We start from the raw sequence: 10,186 nt of genomic DNA on the forward strand, positions 1-10,186 counted from the left end.
TCATTCCCATGGGCACGAGGGTACTGTAACCAGGCAGGACTTCCAAGAACGTTGATGGTTTTGTTGGGTAAGAAGAGTGCATGCTGAACATCAGACTGCATTTTTTTATATCTGAAAAAACAACCAGATTTTTTCTAAAGCTGAATATTACATCATGCCATAGTTGGTAGGACTCCAACTTAACCACACTGAGTCTGCAGGGGAAGAAAATGACCACTAAGTTCCTTTAAAAATGTGACCCTAAGCAAATACTATTGTGTCTATAACTAAGTTGACCCTTTTTCTGAAGTCAAGTATCCATAGGCTTAGAAATACCATCACTGACATGCATGCAACGGTATAGCATTGAATCAGTCATCCATTTAGCTTTTGTCCATCAGAAAATAATCAAATCACAGCACTTTTGATCACAAAGGACACTTTTATAGATATCATTTAGAACCAGAAGATTTAATTGAGCTCTGCCAGTTACTAGCTCCATGACCATGGACAATCACTCACTTTCTCTCATTCTCTGTTTCCTTACTGTAAACATGGTGATTACATCCTCTGTCTTTCATAGGATTGTAGCAAAGTGCAAAAAAGTGTCTTATATTGGAAAATTCCCGTATAAATGCAGGAGTTTGTCTACTTGATATCATGGGCTCAAAGACAATCAAAGCTCAGAGAACCTACACACCACAGACTCCAGAGATATTACTGTAATCCTTTGAAACAGCAAACAAAACCAGACTTCCAAATCCATATAACAATGGAAACATGCCATGCAAACAGCTAAACAGCTCCAAGAACTGTAAATGAGCCATCCATATAAAGGGAAAGAGGGACCCAAGGGAGTTAACTATTTGAGAATAGTTTCTTTGGAACATAGAATCTGGCAAAAACAGAAACAAAACAGATCCTTCATCAAAAAATTTGTTTCCTTATCCTAAAAGTTGCCAAGAAAATAATCAACCACTATTTTGCTTCAAACCAGCTCTGGAGCATGACTTATGGACTCTGCTGTGATTTTATTTGAGTCCATCTCATGTGTCTCCATATAAGACCCATGGACTACACCAATTACTATGGAAATAAGGAATACCCAGGAGGAATTGGAGGTAATTTCCAGTAGATCTGTTTTAGCAGATTGTATTGCTGATGATTCTTGAGTTCTTACTTTTAGAAGCATCAAGCAGGTGAAAAGCAGATTAAAAATTCTTTTTTTCTTGCTATAAATAGCTTGATCTTCAAAATGTGTCATCTCGTCATAACAGCTTTAAAACAATGTTGATAACTTTCTCAAAGACATCCATGAAAAATCTGTCTACTTAATTTTCCTCCTGATTAACCAAAGGACCTTTTGGCTAGTTATGGATTACTCAGGGCTCTTTCTCATTGCTAGCCTTCATTTTGACATTTAAACCACATGGGGAAAGATACAGAGCCAACAAAAATGTAGGTTTCTCTAAGGGCTCTGTGTTTGGCTGGTGACCCAGAAAATCCTCAGGTTCATGGCTGGCAACTGAGAGGGCCAGTCTTTAGATACATGGCAGGTAGAGGGGTGAAGCTTGTAACCACCAAGGTGGGTGCAGTCAGCATCCCAGTCTCCTCCCTCCCCTGTTCCACCCAGTCGCCGGGCCTACGACCCTCCCTCCCAGCTCAGAACAAATGAGTAAACAGAGGGAAAAATTATATAGCTTCTATTCATAAACAACAACAACCTACATGGACAACCAACCTTCCAGGTTGAGCTGCAAGGAACAGGTCTGATAATAGTTTTATCACCACTAAGCCAGCTATTTGGGGTGGGGCGTGGGAGGATGGTTGTCCTCCAAAGGAAAGGAGGGATGGGAAAAACTGAGGAAAAGCCCAGAAGGGGCAGACAGAGCAGTGTGTTCCTGGGTAATAATAAAGCTCTCCTACCAATCAATGTGAGGGCCGTTACTGAATGGCTCTCAAAGAGAAAACATACTGCAAGTCACTGATCCTACATAGCTGGGGCTTGGACTATCACAAGGGGAAACCTCACCCTTCCTGCCATGGAGAGTTCGAAAGGGCCACAGCACACATGGCCTGTCTAATGGTACTGTACTGAAATAGTCTCATTTGCATTTCACAAGCTTTTACATTTAACTGTGTGGGATTAGCAATGAACATGTACAGGTTCTGGCGTCATATCTAGGTGCCACTTCGGCCTGTGCCAAATACAGCTGAGGAGCTAAGGGGGTCTCTGAGCTTCAGTTCCTCCAACTATAAAACTAGAATAATAATATATAGCACATAGACTTATTGTGAGGGTCATATAAAAATAAATACCCTTGTTTAACATGTCGTCTGGCATAGTAAGTGCACAATAAATATAAATTAAAATGATTAATGCTAATATTGTGATGGTAAAGGTAGCAGGAGCCTTGAGCTCTTTTCTGGCTCTGGCACTAACTAGCACTGTGACCCAGAGAAATTTGCTACAATTTCTTCATCTTTAAAAGGAAGGCGTTAAATTGCACATTCTATAATTCCTATTGGATGTACTATATGTATGTAAAATAATCACTTTTATTATTCTGTTATTAATATTTGGGAATTCAAGGTATCATTGGGTTTTTCAAAATAATCTACAGACTTTAAAAATTCAGCACTTGAATACGTCAAAGGAAACTTTGCTGTTTAGACCCCCCATTTTATTTGTGGGTGGCTCTATTATTCTAGAGACACAGTTTCACTGGAAAGTTCTTTTCCACCATCAGCCTGTGGAAAAAGTGAAACTATACCAGAAGCAAACTCCCTGAAGAACAGGCCAGAGGGCAGCCAGCGCCCTGCAGTCAGACAGGGAAGTCACTGGGCCACGTGGCCACAGGCTGACCCAGGGACCTCACAAAAATGGCATAAAGAGGAATAGAGGTGTTGGAAATATTTTTTTCTCATTGAACACTCTAGGTTTTGTGAATTCTTCTACATTTTAAGGAAAATAAGTGGTGGGATAGTGTGGGGTGGGGGGCAGGTGGGGGAGTACTTCCCAATGCCAGACTAACCATTTTTTTAGACAGGGCATCTGAAACTCCTTCCATCCCAGATTTTTGGCTGATATGGGACTCAAGACCAACTATGTTGGGAAAAACCGTGGCAGAACCAGCACACTTTGGGTCATTTTCAATCCACTTCCACATACAACACGGGGTGCTATTTGTGGAGGGACAGCAGTGCTTACTCCAGGCAGGGGGGCAGAAACTGCAAGAAAATTGTACAACCTGAGCATATATGACAAGCCATTATTCACCTGGGGAAACACTTCAGTATGCCTAGGGCTTGTCACAAGCCAAATAAATGTTTGCTAAGAACTCAAGTCAAAGCAACCACTTTCTGCCCGCCCTCCCATCCTTAGTGTCTAAGCAATCCAGAAAAAGGAACTTGTTGGGTTATCTCCCCAAAATGTTCTGATTCAGAAGCCAGAGGTTTACATCATCGAGTCAGGGTTCTCCCCTCTCCCCTTTTCCTTTTCCTTTCATCTTAAACATTCTGTCTGTAACTTTCAGGGAAGGACAAAAGCCCCCAAACAACAGTTCTGCTCCAGGATGGTGCCTGCTCTGCTGCTCTCCCCAAAGCAAGTCCCACTGTTGCCCAGCGAACCAGAAAAGGAACAGATTCTCTCACTTATTTGGACACCAGACCCGCTAGAGCTGATAATCAGCTTCAGGCAACACTTTCATAAACCAGCCCATAAACAAGGAAGCAAGACTCTGAGCATCATAAAAACACGAACTTTCCCTTATCTAAAATAGGGAAGACCAGGGGCAACCACAAATTTTAACTTTAAAGTAAGGAAGGTGAATTAACCTATGGAAGAAAAGATCTATAAACCATATCTTTCAGTGAATGAGAAAGTATGCCTGAAATCTAAATCTAACCTAAATCTAAATATTATCTTGTTAGTTTTCTGTATTGCTGATTATTATTCATAGTTAAATCAGATAGTCTTCAAAATTGACTAGGAATGTTCAAGTCAGATATACAATATATTTACAAGTTATTTCTCACAACACAATTTTTCAAGTTTCAACGGTAAAACTGATTAAAATTACACGTAGTCATCAAATCACTTCAATAGGTTCTCTCATAACCTGACTCTTGACTTTGAATCGAAATACCATAGATCATAAAAATCCCAAATACCAGGAAATAGACTGGCTATTTTCTAGATAAGAGTCAAGCGATATGCCCCATTCATCCTCAAAATTAGAAAACAACGTTGCTGAAAATAACAGGTTCTAAGAAAAAAAAAATCAATAAAAGTGAAAATGGCTATTAATAACAGGTACCTCCTTTAATGCTAGAGGGAAACAAAAATCAAAATTAAAAATTATCAGTGGCTTGCAACACACACACACACACACACACACACACACACACACACACACACACGTCTCCAGTTACTTACTGGGGCAGTTCTGTCCAGTATGCCTCACACCAGCACCCTGCCTGTCCAGCTGCCAAGTGCCGGAGCTCACTACGAGCAGCTGTTTCCTTCAAGCTGGAGCTCTGTGTCTTAACCAGTCACATGTGCCTCCTGATAAATACTACCGCCTGCCAGGAGGTCAGAAACTGAAGATCATTATTCTCCTAATTCTCAAATCTTCTCTTAACCCCTGAGCAGGCTCAGCCATTTCATTTTCATACAGAGCAGTACATTCCACAATGTGTTTTCTTTTAGTGACCAACTCCGAACAGCTGATAAGTCACACTGGAGGGCAGATCACTGCAAGCTGCAAGTTGATGTGTTCGTGTGGGGGTTGGGGGATGGGGAGTCTGGCAGTCCTTGTGCTCTCTCATTTCAATCAAGTCTACACTGTGGCTCTGAAACAGCAAGAAGAAGGAACCACAGCCTGGCCCAGCAGGTGGAAGCTGCTCTACTTTCCAGATGCCCCTGGAAAACATCAATCTGTCGCTCCATCTTGCTTTCGTTTTCTCAGCATCCCACACTCTTGTTTGTTGGGAGAGCCACAAGACTGAATGGACTGTTCTGAGGAAAACAGACTAACAGTCTAAGAGTGCATAGATTTAATTTCAACACAACCAGGGCTGCTGTGCCGAGAGATGTGGAGGGGCAAATGTGGAAGGGGATAATGAAGACTATCAAATGCAGTTTTATGTAAAGAGCTAATGGAAGTGGTTTCAGGTAGTTTCAGAGCAAACTTCCACTAGTGTTATCTGTTGGAGTGTGCCAACATTTTGGGGCACCGCAGAGCAGTTGAGATTACCACCTGAGGCATGAAAGTGGAAATACAATTATCATGAAATTTACAAAGGTGTGCTTCTGCCCCCTTTGGTGTGCTAGGAAATTGGCTTAAACTGCTGCTTCCTGTGCTGCTAACAAAGGTGCTAACAAACCATCCTGGATGTTTTGTGGAAATCATACTTCTTACCTAAGCTGATTTTCCCACCCCTTGCTTTTCATCCCTGTCTTCAAGGAAAGCCCTTGAACAATCTGACTTTGGATAGTATCTGACCTTGTGTAATATCTGATATCTTGGTATAGTAAAAATGACACTTCTCAAGATCAGGGCCGGAGAAGGGTAGAGTGAGATATGACACAGTCAGCTCATTTGGCGATGTGAACATCTGAAAAGATTTAAAAAGGTTAAAATGCCCCAGGGGATTTCTGAACCATAATGAGCCTGTTAAACTGTCAACCTTGATTTTTAATAAGTGAGATCCTACTCAATAAAGGAGCCTGTGTGGGCAATTTTTCGTATCTGGGTTTTGTCTCATAATTATTTACAGTGATAATCAAACCAAAAGTTTTCCTTTATATAGAGGATAGAGTGTTCTTCCAAAATAACAGAAAAAGACCAGAAGGCCTTAGTCTAACGATTCTTTCAAGGGACTGATTTGTTATCAATATGTGAGAGCCCAACGTGCAAATGGAAAAAAAAAAAATTGCAAGCTTCAAAACCTATCCCTCTTTAAGAGTTCAGTTAGAAATAGAAATTTAAAAAACACACATTAAAACCCAATGTGCTAAAATTAAAACGCATGCCACCTTCATAAACATTTCTCCTTATGTGATGTGACAATCAATATTCACAAATAAACAGGAAAAGAGCCTACTAAAGATTTGAAATATATATGTTGATTTATCTATATTTTGTATTTACAGTAACAAACTTTTGTGCTCTTATGGCATCCATCAATCACTTTATTTGCAACTGACTGTTAATTATTTCGACAATCCATTGCATACCACACAACCAAAGAGAGACTTCTGGAAACCCTTCAACGACCCCTAGAAAAAAACAGCCTCGGGAAGCATAGAGATTCTACCCTTATTCTATTGGAAGATAGGAAGGGATGGGTCCTCATCACACCTGTGAAGCAAATGTCAACACAGACCAAGACTGACTCGACCTCTCCAACAGGCCCCAGGAGCGTAACTGAAGGTTCTACAATGACACCTTCTTCCAGCCTTGCAAAGAAATAGGGAGATGGTACTTCTCTGCCCAAACTGCCTACAGGTACCAATCATTTCCTCCAAGTCAAAAAGAGGTGCCCTCCTCCTGTCAGAGGCCACCCATCCCCTGGGCTTTGTGTTTCATCCTGCGGCTCCCACCTGCTCAGGCTCTTTCTCCAACAATGCCTTCTCTTGTTGTCTGTTCACCTTCCTCGTTATTTACATATATGCACATTGTTTTTATGGGGTTTTTTGTTTGTGTGTTTATTTGTTTGTTTGTTTTTTTATCTCTACTTCTTTAATTACTGCCCTAACCCACTCATTCTCTTCACAGCTAAGTTTCTGGAGACAACCTTTTTGTCTCCATCATCTCACATCCCATTTAAGTCCCAACTTGCTTACAGTCTGGCTTCTTCCCTCTTCACTGAAAATGATTTCTGCAAGTCACCAAAGACCAAGACTATTGAACACTTTTTTGGCTTTTATTTTCCTTGATCTCTCGGCTGCATTTGACCCAACTGACCAAGCACTCTTTAAAATATTCTCTCAGAGCTTCTTAAAATTTTATTCCTACCTCCTTCAGCCGCCTATGTGGACTTTTCTTCTTTCTGCTCCTTAAGTGTAAAAATCCCCTCTTTTTTCTATGCTCTAACATCTCTCATATGCCTTAATTTATTACTGAATGACTATAGTGGTTTCCTAATTAGTTACCTTGCCTCCAAAAACTTGTCTCTGCCTTCAATTTATTTATTTTTTTATACTTTTGTACTGAAAGCCTCTCAGGGGCCATGGTGGTATCTTGGGCACCTTTGTATTGCTAGAACCTATGACAGGGCTGGAATCCCTCTTTTGTGCATTCATTGCTGTTTCATTTCTTACTCTATATTATTAGGGTGGTGCAAAAGTAATTGTAGTTTAAAAGGTTAAAAATAATTGCAAAAAACGCAATTACTTTTGCACAACCTAATACAATTAGGTCTTCATGTGTATGTTCCATCTAAATTTTGACAATCTTAGAGAAAGCTTATGACATTCATTTGATATCCTGCAGTGCCTAATACAATGCCTGACATGTAGGAGACACATAAATGAAACAATGCTGAATGAAGAAATGAATGACTAAAGAGCAGGCTCCCCTGTCTATTCCTTTAAGAAAAAATGTAAGTTTGCAAAAATTGATTTTATATTAGACCACCAAAAATTTTTAAGTAGTCCCCCCAAAGAAATTATTTTGGTCACATTCTCTGACCACACGGTAATAAAACTATGAAATAATTACAAAAGTATAAGTAAAAAGAAAAAAAAAGCCAAGCTTTTGGAATATTTTTATAATTCTTCTTTTAAAAAAATTCATTGATTGGAGAAGAAATCAAAAGGGTAATTAGACAATGCTGAGAAGTTTTCAATAATGAGAACACCACCTATGAAATATTGTGGGCAGAGCTAAAAGAGTTAACAACAGGCAAACTAACTCAAGAAGTAGTTGAAAAACAACAGATCAATAATCCTGGAAAAATGTAACAGTTACTGAGAAATTGTTTCCAAGAAGTTTTTAGTCCAAATTACTTGCACAATCAAGTTCTCTCAAAGTTTCTAGCCACAGATAATTTCCAGGCTACATAAAATGTTCAAGTGGACCAAAGTAACAGAACGCTAACATAACACCTCTGATTTAAAACAAATAAACTGATAAAGCATAATAAAGGAAACCACAGACTAACATCACATACACCCCAGAGATATAAAAATATGTCAGTATTAAGTAATGAGTGCATTAGCATAATGACATAAATCAATCAAATGAAAAAAGATTTTGGATTAGCGCAATAGGTAATCTTAAAAAGTCTTTTGATAAAATTCAATATTAATTTTTTAAAATAATAACATGGAGTTAGGAGAATTTTTCTTAGCATGCTAAGGTTATCTATGTAAACCAAACACAGGCATCATAGTTTATACTTATAGTGCCATGTTAGAGGTACTAATACTAAAATAAAAAACAGGAAGAGGATGCTCATTGTCATTATCACCATTCAGCACTGTTCTGGGCATTTGAGCCATTGCAACCAGACAAGAAAAAGACACTAAAGAATTATGAGAAAGCAGGAGAAAAAATTATTCAACTTTCATGTTACAATCATTTACTCGATAGAATCAACTTTTTTAAATGCTTTAAATAACTACAAATGTCAGTGAGGCAAACAGTTACAAAATAAACACACAAAATTGATAAAATGTTCCATATAACAGCCAAAAACTGTTTAAAAACATAATGGGGAAAAAATCTCATTCATAGTTGCAACAACAATAACAAAATTTCTAGGAATAACTGAAAAAGTGAATAAAATATTTTTAAAATGTATACAACTCTACTTAGAAAATATTTCAATAAATGGAGATTTTCAATAAATGGGAAAATACGTAATTTTCCAGGAGTGGAAGACTCCACATTGTAAAGATGTCAATTCTCCCCTATTTAATTTATAAAGATAATTAAATATGAAACCCCAAAATGATTTTTTTTAAACAGGCCAAAAAGTATATCCTGAAGTTTATTTGAAAAAATATAAAAATGAGAATAGTAAAGAAAATTTTAGAGAACAGCAAGGCGGGTAGTAGGTATTAAATAGTTACCGACATCAAAAATTAAAAGTTTGATACTAGTGCCAAAAGAGGCAGAGCAATGAAAAGAACAGAAAGCCCAGAAATATAAATACAAGTATTATATTAAAATATTTCTTTGTTAAAGATGGTATTTAAACCCAGTGGGGGAAAATGGATGATTCAATAACTGGTTAAATAGTTCATTATTATGAAAAATAAAGATGTAATTATTATCTCACACCGTACACAAAATAAATGCCTAGTGGACTGAAGAGTTAAATGTGAAAATAAAACCACAAGCAAACTTGAAGAAAATCATGTGATCGTTTTTATAATCTTAAATTTTTTAATCACGATTAAATACTTTTATCATAAAAATTATTTTAATTATGATCACAAAAGCAGAAACCATAAAAAGCAGAAAATTTTTAAATATTTACATAAATAAAATGTAAAATTTATGTACATCAAAAATAACCCCATCATAACCAAAATTAAATCACAAATGGCAAAATGAGATTAAAAAATGAATCCTATATCTGGTAAATGATGAATAACCTTACCATATAAATAGCATTTATAATTAAGAATTGGGCAAGGGGATATTAGAAGAAATATAAAGGACCAGTATACATATGAAAAAGAATTTAGTGGCCATAAAAAAAGCACAAATTAAATAATTATAGGATACCATTTATCTCTAAACTTGACAAAGATGAAAATTGATAATTCTCAATGCTGGCAGGGGTTTGGAAAATGGCACCTTCATACTTTGCTGGCAAGACTGTAAATTGGTACAATATGAAAGGAAGATAATTTTGTAATATGTAGCAAGAGCTTTTAAAAACATGTATACCCTTTAATTCAGCAGTTCCTGTTCTAAAAATATATCCTAAGAAAATCATATGGATTTTCACATGTATAAGGATGTTTCTCATGGCATTGTTTATACTAGTGAAAAATTAGAAACAATCTACGGAGTGCCAAAAAAATGTATACACATTTTAAGAAAGGAAAACTGTATAAAATTGTAATACTTAATATATACCAATAATAAAAAATGAATACAAGTCACATTTGACTTCTGCAATTACAAGAGGTGCTCAAAGTGGTGACCATCAGTGTCCAGACACTTCTGATGACAGCGAACTACTG

At 37.4% G+C, this 10,186-nt stretch overlaps 1 protein-coding gene across 1 annotated transcript in view; it reads right to left on the reverse strand.

Moving 5' to 3' along the window:
- Window positions 1-4,806, reverse strand: part of RASGRP3 (RAS guanyl releasing protein 3) — a 66,769-nt gene extending 61,963 nt beyond the window's left edge. Inside the window, exon 1 of the mRNA XM_019741830.3 lies at window positions 4,418-4,806. The gene's annotated coding sequence lies outside the window, so the exon portion shown is untranslated. The remainder of the gene's footprint in view (window positions 1-4,417) is intronic.
- Between the last annotated feature and the right edge of the window lie 5,380 nt (window positions 4,807-10,186).

The sequence above is a fragment of the Rhinolophus sinicus genome, chromosome 2, assembly GCF_057876585.1.
Source record: "Rhinolophus sinicus isolate RSI-liver-muscle chromosome 2, RSI-T2T, whole genome shotgun sequence".
NCBI classification, from domain to species: Eukaryota; Metazoa; Chordata; class Mammalia; order Chiroptera; family Rhinolophidae; genus Rhinolophus; species Rhinolophus sinicus.